We start from the raw sequence: 24,810 nt of genomic DNA, 5'->3' as shown, positions 1-24,810 counted from the left end.
ATTGTTGTTGTTGTTGTTAGGTGCCGTCAAGTTGGTTCCGACTCATACCGGCCCTACATACCACAGAATGAAATACTTACTGCCCGGTCCTGCACTGTCCTCACAATTGTTATGCTTGAGCTCATTGTTTCAGCCACTGTGTCAATCCATCTCATTAAGGGTCTTTCTCTTTTCATCTGACCCTCTACTTTACCAAGCATGATGCCCTTCTCCAGCGACTGATCCCTCCTGACAGCACGTCCAAAATATGTAAGACGCAGTCTTGCAATCCTCGCTTCTAAGGAGCATTGTTTGTACTTCTTCAAAGACAGATTTGTTCATTCTTTTGGTAGTCCATGGTATATTAAATATTCTTCGCCAACACCACAATTCAAAGGTATCAACTCTTCTTCTGTCTTCCTTATTCATCATCCAGCTTTCACATGCATATGATGCGATTGAAAATACCATGGCTGGGTCAGGGGTACCTTAGTCTTCAAAGTGACATCTTTACTTTTCAACACTTTAAGGAGGTCCTTTGCAGCCAATTTGCCCAATGCAATGCATCTTTTGATTTCTTGACTGCTGCTTCCATGGGTGTTGATTGTGGAGCCAAGTAAAATCAAATCCTTGACAACGTCAATCTTCTCAGGATGTGCCTCTTGGTCCAGTTGTGAGGATTTTTATTTTCTATATGCTGAGGTCTAATCCATACTGAAGGCTGTGGTCTCTGATCTTCATCAGTAAGTGCTTCAAGTCCTCTTCACTTTCAGCAAGGAAGGTTGTGCCGTCTGAATAACACAGATGAGTCTTCCTCCAATCCTGGCACCCATTCTTCTTCATGTAGTCCAGCTTCTCGGATTATTTGATCAGCGTACGGATTGAATAGGTATGGTGAAAGGATACAACCCTGATGCGCACCTTTCCTGACTTTAAACCACTCAGTATCCCCTTGTTCTGTCTGAATGACTGTGTCTCAATCTATGTGCAGGTTTCTCATGAGCACAATTAAGTGTTCTGGAATTCCCATTCTTCTCAATGTTATCTGTAATTTGTTATGATCCACACAGTCGAATGCCTTTGCATAGTCAATAAAACACAGGTAAACATCCTTCTGGTATTCTGTGCTTTCATCCAGGATCCATCTGACATCAGCAATGATATCCCTGGTTCCACATTCTCTTCTGAATCTGGCCTGAATTTCTGGCTATTCCCTGTTGATATGCTGTTGCAGATGCTTTTGAAAGATCTTCAGCAACATTTTGCTTGCATGTGATATTAATGATATTGTTTGATAATTTCCGCATTTGGTTGGATCACCTTTCTTGGGAAATATTGTGTAAATATGGGTCTTTTCCAGTCAACTGGGCGGGTAGCTGCCTTCCAAATTTCTTGGCATAGATGAGTGAGCACTTCCAGTGAAGCATCCATTTGTTGAAACGTCTCAGTTGATATTCCATCAATTCCTGGAGCCTTCAGTGGAGCTTGGACTTCCTCCTTCAGCACCATTGTTTCTTGATCATATGCTACCTCTTGAAATGATTAAACGTCGACTAATCTTTTTAGTATAATGACCCTGTGTATTCCTTCCATCTTCCTTTGATGCTTCCTGCATCTTTTAATGTTTTCCCCACAGAACCCTTTACTATTGCAACTCAAGGCTTGGATTTTTTTCTTCAGTGCTTTCAGCTTGAGAAACCCTGAGTATGTTCTTCCCTTTTGGTTTTCTATCTCCAGCTCTTTGTACATATCATTATAATACTTTACTTTGTTGTCTTGAGCCACCCGTTGAAATCTTCTGTTCAGTTCTTTTACTTCATCATTTCTTCCTTTTGCTTTAGCAACTCGATGTTCAACAGTAGGTTTCAGAGTTTCCTCTGATATCCGCCTTGGTCTTTTCTTTCTTTCCTGTCTTTTCAATGACGTCTTGCTTTCTTCATGTATGATGTCCTTGATATTCCATAACTTGTCTTAAGTCATTAGTGCTCAACCCATCAAGTCTATTCTTGAGATGGTCTCCAAATTCAGGTGGGATATACTCAAGGTCATATTTTGGATCTTGTGGATTTGCTCTGATTTTCTTCAGTTTCAATTTCAACTGCTTATGAGCAATTGATGGTCTATTCCACAGTCAGCCCCTGTCCTTGTTCTGACTGATGACATTGAGCTTTTCCATTGTCTCTTTCCACGGATGGGGCATTTCTACTTTGTTCTAAAGGATCGGTATGAGTCGGAATCAACTCGACGGCACTGGGTTTGGTTTTTTTTTGGTTTTGGTTTCTTTCCACAGATGTAGTTGATTTGATTCCTGTGTGTTCCATCTGGCGAGATCCATGTGTATAGTCACCGTTTATGTTGGTGAAAAAAGGTATTTGCAATGAAGAAGTCGTTGGTCTTGCAAAATTCTATCATTCGATCTCCAGCATTGTTTCTATCACCAAGGCCATATTTTCCAACAGATCCTTCTTTGTTTACAACTTTCACATTCCAATCGCCAATAATTATCAATGCAACCTGATTGAACATTCAATCAATTTCAGACTGCAGAAGCTGGCAAAAATCTTCAGTTTCTTCATTTTTGGTCTTAGTGGTTGGTGCATAAATTTGAATAATAGTTGTATTAACTGGTCTTCCTTCCAGGCATATGGACATTATCCTGTCACTGACAGCATTGTACTTCAGGATAGATCTTGAAATGTTCTTTTTGACGATGAATGAAACACCATTCCTCTTCAAGTTGTCATTCCCAGGATAGTAGACTATATGATTGTCGAATTCAAAATGGCCAATAGCTAATGTAATGCCTAGGATGTAGATATTTACGCATTCCATTTCATTTTTGACGATTTCCAATTTTCCTAGATTCATACTTCGTACATTCCAGGTTCAGATTATTAATGGATGTTTGCAGCTGTTTCTTCTCATTTTGAATCATGCCACAACAATAAATGAAGATCTGGAAATTTTTACTCCATCCATGTAATTAAAGTCAACTGTACTTGGAGGAGGCAGCTCTTCCCCAGTTGTCTTTTGTATATGTAATATTATTTACCATTGTTGTCTTTTACCTTTGCATACGTCTCAGTGTCTTCTTTTGCCTTGGTCATGTTGTGCTGACTTCCCCCTATTGTGTATTTTCTTTCCCTTCACCAAAGTTCCCACCCTCCCCCTCACCTCTCTGGTAACCATTAAAGAATGTTTCTTTCTGTGTGCAAACCTTTTCTTGAATTTTTATAACAGTGGTCTCATACAATATTTATGCTTTTGTGTTTGACTTATTTCACTCAGTATAATGCCCTCCAGGTTCATCCATGCCATCCTAGTACTTTTCTTGAGCCATAAACATTGCAAAGATGAAGCTTAAGTGTGAATTCAATGTGTTACTTACTGAGCAATTGCTTATTTATGGTACTGTCTTAGTTATCTAGTGCTGCTATAACAGAAATACCACAAGTCGACAGCTCTAACAAACAGATTTCTTCTCTCGTAGTCTAGTGGGCTAGAAATCCAAATTCAGGGCACCAGCTCCAGGGGAAGGCTTGCTGTCTGTGTCAGCTCCAAAGGAAGGACCTTGTCATCAATCTTCCCCGGTCTAGGAGCTTCTCAGTGCAGGGACCCAGATCCAAAAGGCACTTTCTGTTCCTGGTATTACTTTCTTGGTGGTGTGAGGTCTTCCTGTTTCTCTGCTCCCTTCTCTCTTTTATATCTCAAAAAGATTGACTCAAAATAAATCCTAATCTTATCGATTGAGTCCTGCCATATTAACATAACTGCCTCTAATCCTGCCTCATTAACATCATGTTGTTGTTATTGTTAGGTGCCATCGAGTTGGTTCCAACTCATAGCAAACCAATATACAACAGAAGAAAATGCTGCCCAGTCCTGTGCCATCCTCATAATCATTGTTATGCTTATGCCCATTGTGGCAGCCACTGTGTCAGACCGCATTGTTGAGGGCCTTTCTCTTTTTTGCTAACCCTCTACCAAACATGATATCCTTCTCCAGAGACTGGTCCCTGCGGATAATACGTCCAAAGTATGTGAGACAAAGCCTTGCCATCCTTGCTTCTAAGGAACCTTCTGGCTGTACTTTTTCAAAGACAGATTTGTTCGTTCTACTGGCAGTCCATGGTATAGTCAATATTGTCCGCCAACACCGTAATTCAAATGCATCGATTCTTTTTCAGTCTTCCTTATTCACTGTCCAGCCTTCACATGCATATGAAGCAACTGAAAACACCATGGCTTAGGTCAGGCACACTTTAGTCCTTAAAATGACACCATAAAGGTAGGATTTACAGCACATAGGAAAATCACATCAGATGACAAAATGGTGGACAATCACAGAATACTGGGAATCATGTCATAGCCATATTGACACACATTTTTGGGAGACACAATTCAATCCATAACAGGTACCAATGATTAGTATGATCTTCAACTGAATCCTACATTTGAATTTGTGAATATTGACTCAAGAGATTTTAAGCTGTGTAATTGGAATGCCCCTCATGTATCTGTCAGTTTGTCATATTGTGGGGGTTTGTAAGTTGCGGTGATGCTGGAAGCTCTGCCACTGGTATTCAGATACCAGCAGGGTCACCTATGGTGGACAGGTTTCAGCTAAGCTTCCAGACTAAGACAGACTAGGAAGAAGGACACAACAGTCTACTTCTGAAAAGAAGTAGCCAGTGAAAACCTTATGAATAGCAGTGGAACACTGTCTGCACTTGGTAAAGTACAGGGACATTGAAAAGGATGGATTGACACAGTGGCTGCAAGAATGGGCTCAAGCATAACAATGATTGTGAGCATGGTGTAGGACCGGGCAGTGTTTCGTTCTGTAGTCCATAGGGTCACTATGAATCTGAACCAGCTCGACAGTGCTTAACGAATACAGCAAATTGGAATGCATTTTACAATGGGAAGATACCAGGTGGGTTCTCTTCAGGGAAGACTTTCATGTCTCATTCATATCATCCTTTCAGATATCCTCAACCTCATGTTCTTACTAAGAGTTTACTTGGGTTTTAGGTTAGGGTTGGAATTCATGAACATAGGGCAAATCAGATGTGGACTGAACAAAGCCATTTGGCACAGTTGAGGATCTCTCCTACCAAGTGATCATTGAGTCTTCTGCTGGCTGCAAATAATGGAGGCCATTAGCTCCCACTGTCAGGGACAATTAACTTGGTGTCAGTGTAAGACAGTGCACAGTCCTCAGTTAGGTGGAGACTGTATGGTCTGTGAGCACTGATGTGAGTCCTGGTCCTGAGCCTTGTCAGAGGAAGTGCTCACCTCTGTGCACAGTGGGTTAATTAATGAAGGCTCAATCTTCTCTGTCTATCAAAACCCTGTGGGTGATTACGGCCACACATTCTCAGGCCACCCCTACATTTCCTCTTTCTAATCTTTTCAGTCTTTCCCCCTTCCAGGAATCCAGAGAATAACTTTTATAATGACAGACATAACTGGTCAGAAAACAGGTAAAAAAAAAAAAGATTCAGTAAATATGCATTTCAAAAATTTTAATGCGATAATAAACTTATCAGGAAATTTGAATTGTAATAAAAATGTAGAAAACTACCAAATAATAATGAGACTAAAAAAAGATTGCAAATTAATAATGCAACAAACCGTGCTCCAAATAGAAAAAATCAACTAAAAATATTAATTATATGTCTATAGAAAATCTATAATTAGCTATAAATTATCTGTTATTTTTAATTTAATATAAATTTTAAATATGTATAAGTCAATTTATATTTACCTGCTATGTCTAATACAGTTGCAACAGAATTCCGGAGGATCCTCACCAAGTGACCCTAATGTTCACTCAGAAGAGTTTATTGATAAGCGGAAACAAAACAATGTATTGGGAAAGAATTTCACTGTCAGATATTTTAAAATATAAAAATTATAGTAATTTTAAAGTGAGGTATTGTGTCTAACAAGAATCAATGGAAGCAGAATGGAACGGTTGATGCAGAAACAAATTGAAATATAAATAACTGCCTAGCTATTTGAAAAAAAAAAAAGTAAAAGTTGTTCTATTTCACGTAACTGATAACAAAATAAATTCCTGTGTAAAAATTTCAGATGTTTCAGTGGTGTTTTGAGGCTGGCTACTTAAGCATCCAGTACTCCTCCCTCCCTGTTCTCTCCATTCCTTTGCTTTTATTATTTGAGTAAAAGTCCATTTCACTCAGTGGAGCAAGTCCTATTCAGTCCAATGACTACATCTAATTAATATTGATAGATCCTCAACACCTAGCATAGGGCTACGCACACATTGTATACTCTTTCTCTACACTCACACATATTGTAGGTGGTTGCTCTAACTATTCGGCCTTACCTCCGTTGTATAGGAGAATCATTAACCCCAGCTGAAAAAAAAATGAATTCTTGTAGCTTTGCCCCTAAGGATGTGGCATGGGGTTCTTTATGTGAAAAGCAGCTTAATATAAAAACATTCCACCTCTGGAATTCAGAGAGTGGTCTTAGGACTTTAAAATGCAGGGCCATATTTGAAGCCACTCTTTGTTTTAATTCATGTGACATGTTCTTCCAGATAACGGATGGCATACCTATCTTTATATTGCAATTTTAAAGACCTTAACACTGACTACCTTGGAAAGATGTCCCCCAGGGCTGAAAAAGTAAATGCATGTACTTTTAGAGCACGTGGAGCGCTGGTGGCACAGTGGTTAAATATTCGCTGCTAACCAAAAGGTCGGCAGTTAGAATCCACCAGCGGCTCCTTGGAAACCCTATGGAGCAGTTCTACTCCGTCCTGTAGGGTCGCTATGAGTTCGAATCGACTCGATGGCAATGGGTTTCTTTTTTTTTGTTTATATAAACAAACAAACAGACAAACATCCCCATTGCCGTCAAGTTGATTCCAACTCATAGCGGCCCTATAGGACAGAGTAGAATAGAACTGCCCCATAGAGTTTCCAAGGAGCCCCTGATAGATATAAACTGCCAACCTTTTGGTTAGCAGCCATAGCACTTAACCACTACGCCACCAGGGTTTCCTTTGGTTATATAGCCTATATTTAATAGCATGCCCCATCATTTAAGAGATAGGTGCAACAAATATAAAAATCTGCCCTGCTGTTTTTTCAAGATGCCACAGCAGCAAGAGAAACCTTATTTGATTTATATAGAAAATAATAAGAACACAAATATATATAGTATATGAAGGTCTCTGGGTGGCCAAAACAGTTTGCACCTGACTACTAACCTAAAGGTTCGCTGTTCAAATCCACCCAGTGGCACAGCAGAAGGAGGGTCTGGAAATCTGCTTCTGTAAAGTTTATAGCCAAGAAAACCCTACAGAGCAGTTCTACTATGTAACACGTAGGGTTGCCATGAGTCAGAATCCACTCAACTGAAACAGGTTTGGTTTTTTGTTTGTATATATATATATACGTACATATTGTTGATGTTGTTGTTAGGTGCCGTCAAGTCAGTTCCAACTCATAGCAACCGTATGTACTACAGAACAAAACACTGCCTGGTCCTGCACCATGCTCACAATTCTCGTTATCCTTGAGCCCATTGTTGCAGCCACTGTGTCAATCCATTTCATTGAGGGGCTTCCTCTTTTTCGCTGCTCCTGTACTTTACCAATCATGATGTCCCTCTCCAGGGACTGATCCATCCTGATAACATGTCAAAATTATGTAAGAAGCAGTCTTGCCATCCTTGCTTCTAAGGAGCATTCTGCGTGCACATCTTCCAAGACAGATTTGCTCGTTCTTTTGGCAGTCCATGGTATATTCAATATTCTTCACCAATACCACAATTCAAAGGCATTAATTCTTCTTAGGTCTTCCTTATTCATTGTCCAGCTTTTGCATGCATATGATGTGATTGAAAATAGCATGGCTTGGGTCAGGCATGCCTTAGTCTCAAAGGTGAGTAAGAAAGCCTCCTATGCATATGTATGTACATATATAAATATATACGTAAAGACAGTAATAACTTATGTCACAAAACATGTTTTCTGGTCCCGCCCACCTACACTCTGCCTCTCTGGCCAGGGACAGGGACCCACGAGGTGCCTTCCCACTTCTGCCAAGCCAGGACTCTGGGACAGGCCTTCCTGTGTCTCTGGGAGACCCTGCCCTGTCTGCAGATGCAGCCACCACTAGAAAGTGGGCAGGGGCCTGGGGTTTCTTCCTGGTCATTATTGAGAGAAAAACTGACAGACGACAGAAGCTGAACTTTGAAGTCATATGGGGATGGAGCTGCCACCGCCACATCATGCGTGCAACAGTGGAGCCCCCTGCCCTGCTGGTTTTTGCTTCTGCCTGGTCTCCCCTCTTCCCTGATCTCAAACAGTGCTTGTATTAATGTTGTTAGCTGCCATTGAGTTGGCTCCAACTCGTGACAGTGTAATGTATAACAGAATGAAATCTTGCTCAGGCCTGTACCACTCTCACTTTTGCTGGTGTGCTCAAGCCCACTGTTGCAGCCATTACGTCAATCCATTTCATTGAGGGTTTCCCTCATTTTTGCTGACCCTCTGCTTTACCAGACATGATGCCATTATCTAGCAACTGGTCTTTCCTTATAATGTATCTAAAAAGTATGCAAGATGTAGTCTCAACATTCTCAATTCTAAGGAGTGTTTTGGCTATACTTCCTCCAAAACTGATTTGTTCCTTCTTCTGGCAGTCCATGGATATATTCAATTTTCTTTGTGAACACCACAATTTAAACACTCCAGTTCTCCAATTTTTTTTTTTTTTTTAATCATTTTCCGGTTTCGGCATGCTATGAAATGAATGAAAATACCATGGTTTTTTGGGGTTAGGTGAATATTACTCATCAAAGTGACATCTTTGTTTTTTAACACTTTAAAGAAGTCTTTTGCAGCAATTTTGTCCAATGCAATATGCCGTTTGATTTCTTGACTGCTGCTTCCATGGGCATTGATTGCAGTTATATTAGAAAGAAATCCTGACAACTTCTTTTTTTTTTCACCATCTCTCATGATGTTGTTTATTGGTCCAGTTGTAAAGATGGTCATTTTCTTCATATTCAGTTGTATTCCATACTGAAGGCTGTAGTTTTTGACCTTCATCTGTAAGTGCTTCAAGTCACCATCGTTTACAATAGCAAGATTGTATCATCTGCTTATCTCAGGTTGCTAATGAGTCTTCCTCCAATCCTGATGTCGTTCATATAGTCCAGCTTCTCAGATTACCTGTTCAACATACAGATGAATAAGTACAGTGAAAGAACACAACCCTGCAACCCACTTCCCATTTTGAACCAGGCAGCATTCCCTTGTTCAATTAGAACAATTGCATCCTTAGCCATGCACAGATTTCACACAAGCACGATAAGTGTTCTTGAATGCCCATTCTTCATACTGTTATCCTTAATTTGTGTGATCCACACAGTTATATGCCTTCTTATAGTTAATAAAACACAGGTAAACATCTTTCTGGCTTTCTCTGCTTTTGACCAAGATACATCTGACATCAGCAATGATATTTCTTGTTCCATGTCCTCTTTAGAACCCAGCTTGAACTTCTGGAAATTCCCTGTCAATATACTGCTGTAGCTGTTTTTGAGTTATCTTCACCAAAATTTTACCAGCATGTGATATTAATGACATTGTTAGACAATGTTTGCATTCTGTTTGATTGCTTTTCTTCGGAATGGGGACAAATATGGGTCTCTTCCTGCTGGTTGGCTAGGATGCCGCTTTCCAAGCTTCTTGACATAGGTGAGTAAGCGCTTCTGTGTTGCGTTCATCTCTTGAAGCATCTTAATTGGTATTTCATCAATTCCTGGAGCCTTGTTTTTGCCAATACCTTCAGTGCACCTTGAACTTCCTTCAGTACCTGTGGTTCTTGAATACATGCTATCTCCTGAAATGGTTGAAGACAGACCAATTCTTTTTGTACAGTGACTCTGTATACCTTCCATCTTTTTTGATGCTTTCTGCATCATTCAATTTTTTTGCACATAAAATCCTTTAGTTTTGCATCTTGAGGCTTGAATTTTTCCTCAATTCTTTCAGCCTGAGAAATGCTAATTTTGTTTTTCCCATTTGGTTTCTAACTCCAGATTTTTGTACATTTTATTATAATAATTCACCTTGTCCTCTTAAGCCACCCTTTTGAATCGTCTGTTCATCTCTTTTCATCATTTCTTCCTTTCACTTTAGCTACTTTGTGCTTAAAGCAAGTTTCAGAGTTTCTCCTGACACCATTTGGTCTTTTCTCTTCTTTTTAATGGCCTTTTACTTCCTTGGAGCATGATACTCTTGATATCATCACACAACTCTTCTTGTCTTTGGTGATTAGTGTTCAATGTGTCAAATCTGTTCTTGAGATGGTCTCTAATTTCGGTCAGGATGTGTTCAGGCCATACTTTGATTCTTATGGACTTGCTTTATTTTCTTTAGCTTCAGCTTGAACTTGCACATGAGTAATTAATGGTCTATTCCACAGTCGGCCCCTGGCTTTGTCTTGACTGATAATATTGAGCTTCTCTATCACCTCTTTCCACAGATGTACAGCTGTAGTCAAATTGATTGCTGTGTAATCTATCTGGCAAGGTCCATGTGTATAGTAGTTAATTGCATTGTTGAAAAAAGGTTTTTCCAATTAATAAGTCATTAGTCTTGCAGAATTCTATTATTTGATTTCCAGTATCGTTTCTAGGACCAAGGTTATATCTTCCAACTGCTGGCTATTCTTTGTTCCCAAATTTTGCATTCCAATCACCAGTAATTATCAATGTATCTTGATTGCACATTTGATCAAGTTCGGACTGCAGGAATTCTTAAAAATCTTTAATTTCTTCATTGTTGGCATTTGTGGTTGGTGTGTAAATTTGAATAATAGTCATATTAACTGGTCTTCCTTGTCAATGTATGGATATTAATCTATCATTGACATCATTGTACTTCAAGATAGATCATGAAATGTTCTTTTTGGTGATGAAAGCAACATTGATCCTCTTCAATTTGTTGTTCCTTGCATAGTTGACCAAGTAATTTTCAGATTCAAAACGGCCGATGCTAGTTCATTTCAGCTTGCCTAGGATATCTATATTCAAGTGTTTTTCTTTTTTCATTTTTGAAGACTTCAATTTTCCTTGATTCATGCTTTGTGCATCATGTTCCTACTACCAATGGATGTATGCAGTGATTACTTCCCATTTCGAGTCATGCCATATTAGGAAATGAAGGCTCCAAAGGCTTTACTCCATTTGTGCCATAAAGTTGAACTCTAAGGAACTAATCCCTCCTCAGTTGTATTTTGAGTGCCAACATGGGCCGGGGCGGGGCGGGGGGCGTTGCGGAGGGGCTTATCTTCCAGCACCATGTAGGACAATGTTGTTATCGAAAAGGTTTTCATTGGCTAATTTTCAGAAATATATCGGCAGGCCATTCACCCTAATCTTAGTCTGGCAGTTCTGCTGAAACCTGTCTACCAATGGTGACCCTGATGGTATTTGAAATACCAATGGCATAGCTTCCAGCATCATAGCAACACATAAGTCACCACAGTTTGACAAACTGACAGACAAATGGTATGTGTGTTTAACAGCGAGTTAATTTGATCTGTGAAAATCTATTAAAAGGACATAAGGATTTGACAGACAGCAACTCTAAGAGATCTGAAAAGTCAGGCTTTTTTTTTTTTTTTTATGGTAGTTCTGGTTGGCGTAATGGTTAAAAGCTCAGCTGTTAACCAAAAGGTCAGCAGTTCAAATCCACCAGCCCCTCCTTGGAAACCCTATGGGGCAGTTCTACTCTGTCCTATAAGGTCACTATGAGTCGGAATCAACTCAAAGGCAATGGGTTAGGTTTTTTTTTTTGGTTTATGGTAATTCTATTTGTAGTTTTTCTTTAGGAACCACCACACTATTTTCCACAATGGCTGTACCATTTTGCATTCCCACCAGCAACGCCTAAGGGTCCCAATTTTCCCACAACTTATCTTACCCACCCTAGTGAGAGTGAAATGTTATCGCATTGTGGTTTTGAATTGCATCTCTATGATGCTTGAAGATGTTGAGCATGGTTTTCATGTGCTTGTTAGCTATTTGAGTATCTTCTTTGGTGAAATGTCTATTCAAGTCCCTTGCCCATTTTTTGATTGGGTTATTTGTTGTTTAGTTTTTAAAGTTTTATATTTATTTTGGTTATTAGGCTCTTATTGGATACATGATCTTTGACAATATTCCCCCAATCATTTGGTTGTCTTTTCACTTTTTTTGGTAAAGTCTTTTGATGAACAGAAGTATTAACTTTTGGGGGTCCCATTTATTTTCTATTTTGCTGTTTGTGCTTTTGTTATTATATCACATAATCCATTGTTAAAAGATAGAACCAACAGCCATGCCCCTGTATTTTCTTGTAAGAATTTTATGGTTTCAGTTTTCACACTTAGGTCCTAAATCCATTTGAATTGGTTTTTGTGTGTGATGTGAGGCATGGATCCTGTTTCATTTTTCTGCCTCTGAAAATCCAGTTTTCCCAGCACCGTTTATTGAAGAGACTCTTCTCTTCCCCATTGAATGGACTTAGCACCCTTGTCAAAAATCAGTTGAACATAGCTGTGTGGGTTTACTTCTAGACTTTCAATTCTATTCCATTGGTCTACGTATCTATTATTATAGCAGTACCAGGTTGTTTTGATTACTGTAGCTGTGTAAGATGTTTCTAAGTCAAGAATTGTAAGACCTCCTACTTTGTTTTGCTTTAGCTATTCAGGGCCTCCTGCCAATCCATATAAAATTAGGACTGTTTTTTCCATTTCTTTAGAAAGATTATTGGAATTTTGATTGAAATTGCCTTGAATCTATAGATCACTTTGGGTAATACTGGCATTTCCAACCCATGAACTTGGAATATCTTTTCATTTATCTAGGTCTTCTTTAATCTCTGTCAGCAGTGTTTTATAATTTTCTTTGTATAAGTCTTTCACATCCCTAGTTAAATTTATTCCTAAGCATTTTATTCTCTTAGATGCTATTGTAAATGGAATTGTTTTCTTAATTTCCTATTCAAATTTCTCATTGTTAGTTTGTAGAATCCCAGCTGATTTTTGTTTGTTGTACCCTGCAAGTTTATTAAATTCTTCTATTTAATCTAGGAGCTTTTCTGTGGAGTCTTTGGGATTTTTTATATGTAGGATCATGTTGTCTGCAAATAGACATAATTTTACTTTTTCTCTTCTGTCATGGATTGAATTGTGTTTGCACAAAATAAGCATCAACTCGGCTAGACCATGATTCCCAGTATTGTGTGATTGTCCATTTTGTCATCTGATGTGATTTTCCTATGTGTTGTAAATCCCACCTCTTTGATGTTAATAAGGCAGGATCAGAGGCAGTGATGCGAATGAGACAGGACTCAGTCTTCAAGATTTAGGTTGTGTCTTAAGTCAATCTCTTTTGAGATATAAAAGAGAAGAAGCAAGCAGAGAGACAAGGGGACCACGTACCAACAAGAAACATGAGCCAAGAGAATAGCACATCCTTTAGAACTGGGGTCCCTGCACTGAGAAGCTCCTCCGCCAGGGAAGATAGATGACAAGGACCTTCCCCCAGAGCCAATAGAGAGAGAAAGCCTTCCCCTGGAGCTGGCAGTCTGAATTCAGACTTCTAACCTCCAAGACCATGAGAGAATAAAATTCTGTTTGATGAAGCCATTCACTGGTAGTATTTCTGTTATAGCAGCACTAGATAACTAATACATCTTCTATTTTGGGAACCTTTTATTCCTTTTTCTTATCTTATTATTACTCTGGGTAGGACTTCTAATACAATATTGAATAGTAGTGGTGAGAGCAAACATCCTTCTTTTGCTCTGGATTTCAAGGGGAAAGCTCTCAATTTTTCTCTGTTAAATATAAGGTTGGCTGTTGATTTTTCATAAATGCCCTTAATCATATTGAGGAGTTTCCCTTCTATTCCTCAGTTAGCTGTTCTCACCACTGAGTGAAATGAGGGGTAGGCAAATCCAAACTGACCCCCAGGGAGATTCTGTCAGTTTCAGGGCCTGTGCTATGCAGTGCACAGACAAGCAGAGTGCTGGTTGTGAGAGCAGGCTCCATTGCAGTGGGCCTTCTGTAGCAATTCTTGGGAGCTTGGCAGCTAACAGTTATTAGGTAGGGAAGGGACTAGCATGCTCTGAACAGACCCCTAGGGAGGTCTGCCTTGTTGATATTTGGGCCAAAGCTTGGGGTCCTGTCTCTTTGCACAAGCAGGGGGTTTGATGGCTGTGGAAGCAAGCTATTTTACTAGAGCCTTTTCCCCAGTTCACATCAGCCCGTATGGCTGGGGGAGGAGCAGGGACAGTAGGAGGAGCAATGTTCCTACTGTGTGTGACTTAGTATCTTTGACTGCTTGACTCTAACCTGTCTGCAGTTCCCACTGCTGTCATCTGCTCCCCAGTTCAGAGTCCCTCGAGGCCAAGCACCATTTTCTTGCTGTATTTCTTGGTGTATTTGTGTGGAAGGGTCAGGATAATAATATGTTCATGCCCCCAACTTCTCAGAATCCTAGTATTTCTGATAAGGTGAGTCTGCTAGCAATAAACTCTCTTCATGCCCTTAGGCTTGAATTTCCCCACACTCTTGTTTCAAGTAGTCAATTTTTTTAGAGTTGTGGTTCTCTGTTTTAAAAGTGGACTATCTCTGGTCACACTTACTAGAGATTTTGCCCCTGAATCTGGAAGCTGGAGGGTAAGAGAAATGCTGGTAGTCTGCCCATCCAAGTGAGATGCTGTATCCCCTCTTGGGAGTTGAGGAAAGAAAGAGCACCATCTTGTTGACCACAACTCTTCACAGTGGAGTGTTGTCAAATTTGTCGAAGACAACTGAGGGGAGGGAAGGGAGCTGGTCATGTCCAATTGTCACAGACTATCATTGTCTTTACCAAGTTGTAGGAGTATTTTTTGAAAAAATGTTTCTTCATTAGCTGTATGCCCTTAGGACAATTTCCATAGAATTTAATTTTTTTCATATTATTTTCACCAATTATGCATATTTTACTGATGAGCAGTTCCATAGGGCTCCACATGCTGTAATTCCAAAAGTGGAACTAAGATAATTTATTTTTGCAAAATGTATAAAAATTTTTGACCATGTAAAATACATTGCTGGTACCCTTCCAAGGCCTTGGAAGGGGCTTGTGCAATAGAGTGGCCTTGAAAAGTAACATCATCAACTTCGCAATAAATTAACCTCTAATTCTGTGGTTAGAGGGTAATTTGCAAATATTGAATGTTGCTATATATTAAAAATCACGTAGGCAGTCTCGTGGGTATGAGCGTGGGTGTTTTCCGTTGCAAGGAAAGCTTTCTCACACAGAAGGAATAACCTGAGACAATTGCAAATGGAAATTATTCTGGATGATAAAATGTTAACAGACGTATTTCTGGTGATTGGAGGATCTAAAAAAATGCTGCATATAGAAATAAAGTTTGTAGATGATATGAATCACATTTCAGTCACGAAGTACCCATATTTTCAAGGGAAAAATGCCAGAAATATTCTTGAGGCTGCTTCAGCAGAAAGAAAAATGGTAGATGGATTTTAATATGTATTGGCATTAAATCATTAATTTTCAACAACATTAATATAGAATATAAGATAATGGGATCTCAGCAACTTCTAGAAACTGGGAAAACTAGGAAGAATTGAGCTAGTCCTTGCAAAACTAGTCCATTTTGCCTGTGTGAATAAGGAAAAACACAACACTGTGGACAACGGGGAAAGCGTATTAAAATTAAACACTTCCAAAACCTCAAATAAATGGGCCTTTTTAAAGATGCCTTTAAAAAGCAATAAACAAACATATGCTGTTTGAAATAATGGAGAAAGAATTGTGCTAATGGTGTAGAATCACATACCAATGATTTAAGATAAGATATCTAATAAGTATCAAACCCAGATTCAAGAAGCGCTGCATTTCAAATAACTTTAACAGAAGTAAGGATAATGCACTCTGAAAAACTAATTTAAAAGCGTTCAAAGTAACTTCAATAATGATAATCTACAATGTTAAAAGAAAGATGTGAAGAGTTTAAATAAAATTATTTTATAAAATCTGAGTATGAAAAAATGACATGTGCATTACGTAAATATAACGTCATTTTAAATCTGTGTATAGGGTTGGTTTTATAATTAAATTAATAAATCAAAAGATTTTGCATAGATATTTTACTATTTCTTACACATTTCAAAGGTTTATTTTTTCAAAGTGGTAAAAATTATGAGCTTGTCTTATATTTACTCCTTTACTACATCCTTTTGCGTTAAGTGGATATTATATACCCTCCTCCACACTCCCTGTTTCCACCTTAGAATGGAGATGAAACCACTTATTTTGCATAATTTTAGTCAGGGCTGAATTAGACATGGAACATAAGTAATGCTTAGAAAACAATCAATAAGGAAAAACTGCTCTTCTTCTCATTACTATTCACTCAGCAATCAAAGAGAGGCAGTGTAGTGAAGTGTTTCAACAAGAGAGCTTGGGATCAAAATGGCCTTGGTTCAGTCTGCTTATAGTGTGCGTTTGGACAAGTGATTAAATCTTTCTGTGCCTTTGTTTTTATAAATTTATGGGGAAACATTTGTTATGAAATTTATGTTAGATAACCCATGGGAAGAGATCACTATCAAACCTGGAATAACGGTGAAATACTTGGAAGCTACCCTTCTCACTGTGTATGGGAATTAAGTGCCAGGTTGTGGGTTGGGGCTAGGTATTCATAAATGAGTAAGACGTGTCTTTTTCCTCACTTATTGCACCTATAAATGTGAGTGTGTCAGTTATTTCAAGAAATTGTACCTAAAAATAATATGATGTGTCCCCATTCTAGGATTCTCAAACTGGCCTTCAAACCTGAGATAAATTTCATTACATTCAAATGATCCAGTGGACATTCTTTCTTTCTTTTTCTTCATAGCAAATGATCTGTAAGAGCTCTGCCAAAAATAAGATTTGGTGGTCCTATTTGAGAAATTATGCCAAACCCATGTACCCTTCCATTGGCATGTTTTTTAGGTGCCATTGATTGGGTTCTGACTCATAGTGACCCTAAGTACTACAAAAAGAACAAAACCCTGCCCACTCCTATTCCATCCTCACAATTGTTCCTGTGTTTGAGCCCATTTTTACTGTCACTGTGTCAATCCACCTTGTTGAGGGTCTTCCTCTTTTACGCTGACCCTCTATTTCACCAAGCATGATGTCATTCTCTAGGTACTGGTCCCTCCTGGTAACATGTCCAAAGTATATGAGATGAAGTCTTACCATCTTTGCTTCTAAAGAGCATTCTGGCTGTACTTCTTCCAAGATAGATTTGTTTGTTCATATGGCAGTCCATGGTATAGTCAATATTCTTCACCTACACCATAATCCAAAAGCATCAGTTCTTTGGTCTGCCTTATTCATCGTCCAGCTTTGGCATGTATATGAGGTGACCAAAAATCTATCACAGCTCCCAGCAAATCTTTCATGGTTTTTGAGTTATTACTGAATGCTATGCATTCGCCACTTGTACTATTGTTAAGAATAAATAAGAATCAAGCAGATTGAAAGCAGATATAGTTTATTACTTTCAGCAAGTAAGGAGACAAGGAGGTTGGTCTCAAAGCACTGTCTCCCCAAACAAAGGGCTGGAGAAAGGTTTTATATTCCACAGGAAAGGGGAACTCATACATATTCCTTAGATTCCTGGTCCAGACAAAGGGCTGGAGGAAGTTCTTATGTAACTGGGGAAAGAGAAAGTCATACATATTCCTTAAGTTTTGGGGAAGTGGCATGTATACTTACTGTGGGGCTGGGCTAGGAATTAGCATGGAAGTAGTAGATGGACCCTAGCTTCTGAAGTCCAGTGATTTTAATTTCTTGGTACGAGTCTCAGAGCTCGAGTTTAACTTCAGGTCACTGATTATCTCACAGCACATGCATGGAGGTCTGGTTTCAGTTGGTTTGTCTGAAAAACACTTGTAAGGAGGGAGATTAGAAGTAAACAGGATTGAAGTGGCGGGGGGCGGGGACTCTCCATCTTGCCTGCAATCTTTATCTAATGTTGTCCTGCAAAATTCTTCACTGGCACAGCCCCTGGCTCAGGGCCTGTTTGTTTTCTACCTGGTCTCAGAGTTAGTGCCTTTCCCTCAGTGCTTTCAGTTTCATATTACCCTAATGTTGCCAAAAAGGCTGCTTTATTTACTTACTTCCTTACACTTGAGGAAATCCAGAAAGCCCTAGGATTTTGGAGGGGTGAAATAGAAGTCCCAGGATCCAGAGGAAGACCGAGAAAGAAAAGAAATCACTCGACCTAATGAGGAAGAAAAAAAGGTGAGAATTCTTACAAGTTTTTCACCAAGCAGCTTTCTCTTCAGCTCTGAAGAATCTCTGCTCCAGGACATAAAGCCTGTGATAACCGTAGGGGAAGGTAGGAAGGTATTTATAAGGGTCAGTTAGTTTTCTTGACAATGACCAGTACCAAGATACAGAGCCTGAGGTGGGACAGCAGTTCACATGAAACTCCAGTTATTGGCATGTCCTTGAGAGCTCCTGTAGTGCTCTGGGCTCAATCAGGTAACAGTGGAGCTTAAAAAAAAAAAAAAAAAGAGAGCTCAAAATACTTTAGAATTGTCTTTCTTTCTTGACAGTATCTGTGCTGACTGGAGACTCAAATTATCATTGACTTTGAAGGAACTTTCTCCATACTGTCCCAACTGCAGCTAAGAAACTGAAGGGCCTACTACTAATGTGTTATTTTCTTTTCTTTCTTTCTTTCTTTTTTTAATAATTTTTATTGTGCTTTAAGTGAAAGTTTACAAATCAAGTCAGTCTGTCACATACAAGCTTATATACACCTTACTCCATACTCCCACTTACTCTCCCCCTAATGAGTCAGCCCACTCCCTCCTTTCAGTCTCTCCTTTCGTGACAATTTTGCCAGTTTCTAACCCTCTCTACCCTCCTATCTCCCCTCCAGACAAGAGATGCCAACACAGTTTCAAGTGTCCACCTGATACAAGTAGCTCACTCTTCATCAGGATCTCTCTCCAACCCATTGTCCAGTCCCTTCCATGTCTGATGAGTTGTCTTCGGGAATGGGTCCTGTCCTGGGCCAACAGAAGGTTTGGGGACCATGACTGCTGGGATTCCTCTAGTCTCAGTCAGACCATTAAGTCTGGTCTTTTTATGAGAATTTGGGGTCTGCATCCCACTGATCTCCTGCTCCCTCAGGGGTTCTCTGTTGTGCTCCCTGTCAGGGCAGTCATCGGTTGTGGCCGGGCACCATCTAGTTCTTCTGGTCTCAGGATGATGTAAGTCCCTGGATCATGTGGCCCTTTCTGTCTCTTGGGCTCGTAGTTATCATGTGACCTTGGTGTTCTTCATTCTCCTTTGCTCCAGGTGGGTTGAGACCAATTGATGCATCTTAGATGGCCGCTTGTTAGCATTTAAGACCCCAGACGCCACATTTCAAAGTGGGGTGCAGAATGTTTTCATAATAGAATTATTTTGCCAATTGACTTAGAAGCTCCCTTAAGTCATAGTGCCCAAACCCCCGCCCTTGCTCCGCTGACCTTTGAAGCATTCAGTTTATCCCGGAAACTTCTTTGCTTTTGGTCCAGTCCAGTTGAGCTGACCTTCCCTGTATTGAGTATTGTCCTTCCGTTCACCTAAAGTAGTTCTTATCTACTAACTAATCAGTAAATAACCCTCTCCCACCCTCCCTCCCTCCCCGCCTCGTAACCACAAAAGTATGTGTTCTTCTCAGTTTATAATCTTTCTCAAGATCTTATAATAGTGGTCTTATACAATATTTGTCCTTTTGCCTCTGACTAATTTCGCTCAGCATAATGCCTTCCAGGTTTCTCCATGTTATGAAATGTTTCACAGATTCGTCACTGTTCTTTATCGATGCGTAGTATTCCATTGGGTGACTATACCACAATTTATTTACGCATTCAACCGTTGATGGACACCTTGGTTGCTTCCAGCTTTTTGCTATTGTAAACAGAGCTGCAATAAACATGGGTGTGCATATATCTGTTTGTGTGAAGGCTCTTATTTCTCTGGGGTATATTCCAAGGAGTGGGATCTCTGGATTGTATGGTAGTTCTATTTCTAACTTTTTAAGAAAACGCCAGATAGATTTCCAAAGTGGTTGTACCATTTTACATTCCCACCAGCAGTGTATAAGAGTTCCAATCTCTCCGCAGCCTCTCCAACATTTATTATTTTGTGTTTTTTGGATTGATGCCAGCCTTGTTCTAATGTGTTATTTTCATAAGAAAGAAAGAAGAGTAAGCAAGAGACAATATAAATATCCACTGACTCTGTTAAATACAAAAGAAAGAGAAAACTGAAACCTAGAGTTTCATGAAAAGAACATTCTTTAAAATCATATGTTCGTACTTTGTTTGAAAGTCCATTTCTTCCTTTAGAAATAGTCCAGACTCACTTGTCCAGTTTCTGTGCCCAATTATTCCTTAAGCCATTTTAAGTAGAGATTCAATCCACTGCTTTACTGATTCTTTCCTCTTTAAAGACTCTACCATGTGCAACATCTTTGGTTATTTTGATTTTTCCCCACTTTTCTGAAATCGTGATCCCTCCTTCTGGAAACTTCTCACCAGAATTCCTTGGCATGACACTAGTTTCATTTATCACCTGCTTGTTTTTTTTTTTTTTGTCTGTCCAGGTCTCTCTTCTTTGTCAGCTCTTCCTTCTCCTCCTATCCACAACTAAATGGAAAAACAGAACAGAACCTAGAAGTGAATGGCTAGAAATATAGATTTAAAAAAAAAAAAACAAACATTTTTTTAGGTTTCCTAACCTTTTCCTCCTACTTTAAACTCTTCTTTTTTTTTTTTTGGTTCTGTACTCTATTTTTTCATTCTTCTTATTCTCTCATTATACCAAGAAATACCATGATATCTGTGATTTACTTTTAGCCCCAACAAAACCCTAAGAACTAAGTTTTATGAATTCCCTTTTCTAGAAAATGTGTTTAACGATGGTTAAATGGCGTGGTAAATATACAACTACTAAGTCTTGCTCTAAATAAGTGTTCTGTGTTGGCTTTTTTGATGCTCCTTCTTACCTTTCTGTTACTGTCTTCACATACAAAGGGTCTTTCTGATATCTCCCATTATTCTCCTTAACTTTTTGAACAATCAGAATATAGTTATAATAACTATTTTTAATATGCTTATAGGCTAATTCTAGGATCTTATTATGTCCTGCCATAATTTTGATTGATTGGTTTATTTCTTCATTATGGGTTGCATTTTCCTATTTCTTTGCATTCCTGGTAAAATTTAATTGGGCTCCAGACATTTGAATTTTACCATCGTGGGAGCGGGACATTTCTGTATCCCTATAATTATTCTTGAGAATCCTTGGGAACAATTTGGGCCTATAAGTATTGTTTTTAAGGTTTACTTCCTGATGGCACAATGGTTGAGTTCAGCTGCTAACCAAAATGTTGGCGGTTCAAATCCACCAGCTGCTCCTTGGAAACCATATGGGGCAGTTCTACTCTGTCCTATGGTGTCCATATGAGTCAGAATTGACTGGATGGCAATGGATTAGACAAGACATGAGCAGTGCTTGGTCTAGAGTCAATTAGCCTCCACTACTTTTTTTTTTTTTTTTTTACTGAGGAGAGACCTTTCAATGTACACTTTTGAATGCCCATAAATTATGAAATTTTCTAGCTTGACTGATGAGAACAAGCACTATTACTGATCCTATAAGAGCCCTGGGAATGGTTCCCTCTAATCCTCTGGGGTGATTCTTTCACTGATCTTGGGTAGTTTCTTTACACATATGCCCTGATCAGCCCTCAGGTGATGCTTGAGGAAATTTCTATAATTCTCCAGAGTTCTCTGTCTGTGTAGTTCTCATTGATGCTCTGTTCATGATATTCTAGTCTTTTTTGTCTCCATGTATTTTCAATTCCATCTTCTCAACTCAGGGAGTCCACCTGGCTCCCACTGGGTTCCGGTTCCTGAACCTGTGTTTTGGAGCGCTCTCAAGTCAGTAAAATGGGACTATTTTGTTGGTCTGTTTCTCAAATCTCAGGGATTACCACCCTTTGTTACCTGATGTCCATTGTGTTGAAAACTGATGTTGCATACATTCTGTCCACTTTTTAATTGTCTCAGAATGGAGGGTAATTCCAGTCATTATTACTCCATCTTGGATGGACTCAGACATTGCAGCAAATTGATTTTTATTTTAGGAAAGGCAGAAAAAAGCAATTCCTAAGATAACACTGGTTTCAGCCTCAAAGAGATAACCTGTGTTGTGTCGGGTTCAATTTAGATTGCAGAGATTAAGACACAGAAGTTTGAAAAAAAAGGAAAGTAAATGCATGACTAAGAGAGGTCCTTCTAATCATTTCTTATATGTCACAATCAGAAAAATGCTTTAAGACTATTTTAAAATGCCACATCAACAGTTATGTATACATACTCTCCTAAAAGCAGAGTACAGAGAATAACAGCCATGATTCATCAGAGAATGCTTCATGATAACCTGTCAAGATAAAAAGAAACATGCTCTGCCTGAATATAGAAACTTGATATGTAGTAAGCACACTGATAGGGGACAAAACATGACCTGAATTACCAACTAGTAGAGGTAAAGAAGAATTCATCTAGATACACAAAGTGGTAAAAAATAATAATAACCTAACAGAAAAGCAAACCCATTATCATTGAGTCTATTCAATTCATGGTGACCCCATGAGAAACACAGGGAGGCTAAAAATAATGATAACATAATGCAGTGGAATAATAATCAGATTCTGGAAAGCAGACCTGAGCTGCCATATGGGAAATGGGGATCTTGTACAGCAAAGACAAAGACCCTGTGTGCCAGCCTGTACTACAGGCCTCAAGGTCCTGGAGTCTTAGTGAAATAGGGTCCAGTGACTTCGATTCAAGCATAGAACATGGAGAATCATCATGGGCCACAGCATGCCAGAGATTCTGTTAAATAATCAACATCAGGATGTAAACACAGGAACTGTGTGTGATTTTATTTTATCTCACAATGAGACAAATAGTTAATTGAGTCAGAAGCCAAGCATCTAGCATTTACTCTATCCACGTGACAACACTTCATAACAGTCTAGGCACAGGTTAAACAAAAAATAAAAGTTTGTCCAATGAAATAAAGGATGAATGAATAAATAAATCATGAATTTACTACATATAGCTAGTATGTAAAATGAATTTCTCTAATCCTATACTATTTCCCTTTTAATGTGTGTTCTCAAGTGTTTAATGAGAATCCAAAAGAAAGTTTTCCACAATGAACTACATGGAAAATTTTGGTCAGGAGAACAACTGAACATTGCTAAATTCCTGACATTCTAGTATTTTAATCACTAGGCTATGTTTTAAATACTTCTGTAACATTCTAAAATGATAAAAAAAAATCTTCCTTTCATCTAGATGGCTGATGTACAGAAAATCTGTGGCCCCGCTGTGGAACATTATGATGTAATGAACACAAAATCACCTAGTGAAAGTTCGTATTCCACTTAAAGATTGGAGATTCCTGTTCATTCAACTTCTTCCCTTGCACATAAGGTCACTCCCTAGACATGGCCTCTGAGATTCACATGCCAGGCCTGGTGTGCCTCATTGAGAACAGTGAAAGGAGACTGACAGTTAACCAGGGTGCTTTGAAGATCCTGTCTGCCATAACCCAGCCTGTCTTGGTGGTGGCTATTGTGGGCACCTATTGCACAGGTAAATCCTACCTGATGAACAAGCTGGCTGGGAAGAATCAGGGTAAGTGGCACCAGTAAATCTCTGTTGAGTCCCTTCTGCCCATCACACTGCCCAACACCAAATATGGTGATGTAAGGAGAGAAAGTGTATAGGTAGGGATGAATACTTGGAAGCCAACTTTACCTTCACAGTGGGGACTTTTGTTCTGGAGGATGACAGCCAGCTCACTCTCTCTTTCCACTTTGCTTTAGCTTCCCTTTTTAAAAGTATGAATGTTCTTTTCTCAAAAGAATAAGGCAATAATAGAGATATTCAATGTACATAAAATAAATTATACAACATTTATTAGTATGCTCATGTAGTATCAGTAAGCATCATTGACCTTTAAGATAAAAATAAAATTTTTCAATCTGTAGTGGATATTCTGATTTTGTTATTTCTTTGGTGGTAAATAAGATCAGTACTCATTTAATTTGTTATGTTTCCTAAACTTGATTGATTTAACTCTTCGCTCAATTTCCAGAAACTCCTGTCATTAAATCTCTGCCCCAGCACGTCTCCTTCCCACTTTGCAGGCTTCTCCCTGGGCTCCACAGTGCAGTCTCACACCAAGGGAATCTGGATGTGTTGTTTGCCTCACCCCAAGAAGCTGAACCACACCCTAGTTCTGCTTGACACGGAGGGCCTGGGAGATGTAGAGAAGGTAAGGAAGGAGGATTCAGTTTTGGATTTAACCCCTTGTCTTTGTTATCTAGTATTGCTATAACAGAAATACCACAAGTGGGTGGCTTTAACTACCAAAAATTAATTTTCTTCAAGTTTCAAAACCAAGCCCAGCGGTCAAGTGACTTCCAACTCATAAGAACCTTATAGGACAGAGTAGAACTACCCTATAGGGTTTGCAAGGCTGTAATCCTGCAGATTCTCAATGTTCAGGAAGCTAGAAGTTTGAATTCAGGGCAGCAGCTCTAGGGGAAGACTCTCAGTCTCTCTCTCTCTCTCTCTCTCTCTCTCTCTCTCTCTCTCTCTCTCTCTGTGGGCTCTGAGTGAAGTCCTTGTCACTTTTCAGCTT

General features: G+C 39.1%; 1 long non-coding RNA gene across 1 annotated transcript; it reads left to right on the top strand.

Annotated features, from left to right (window-relative positions):
• Positions 1-17,741: 17,741 nt before the first annotated feature.
• Positions 17,742-24,447, top strand: LOC100663044 (uncharacterized). The gene is made up of 3 exons (XR_010321439.1): positions 17,742-18,330; positions 23,457-23,798; positions 24,314-24,447. It is a non-coding gene; the product is annotated as an uncharacterized LOC100663044 (long non-coding RNA).
• Positions 24,448-24,810: the final 363 nt, after the last annotated feature.

The sequence above is a fragment of the Loxodonta africana genome, chromosome 3, assembly GCF_030014295.1.
Source record: "Loxodonta africana isolate mLoxAfr1 chromosome 3, mLoxAfr1.hap2, whole genome shotgun sequence".
In the NCBI taxonomy this organism is placed as follows: Eukaryota; Metazoa; Chordata; class Mammalia; order Proboscidea; family Elephantidae; genus Loxodonta; species Loxodonta africana.
This window is presented reverse-complemented; position numbering and strand designations above follow the sequence as displayed.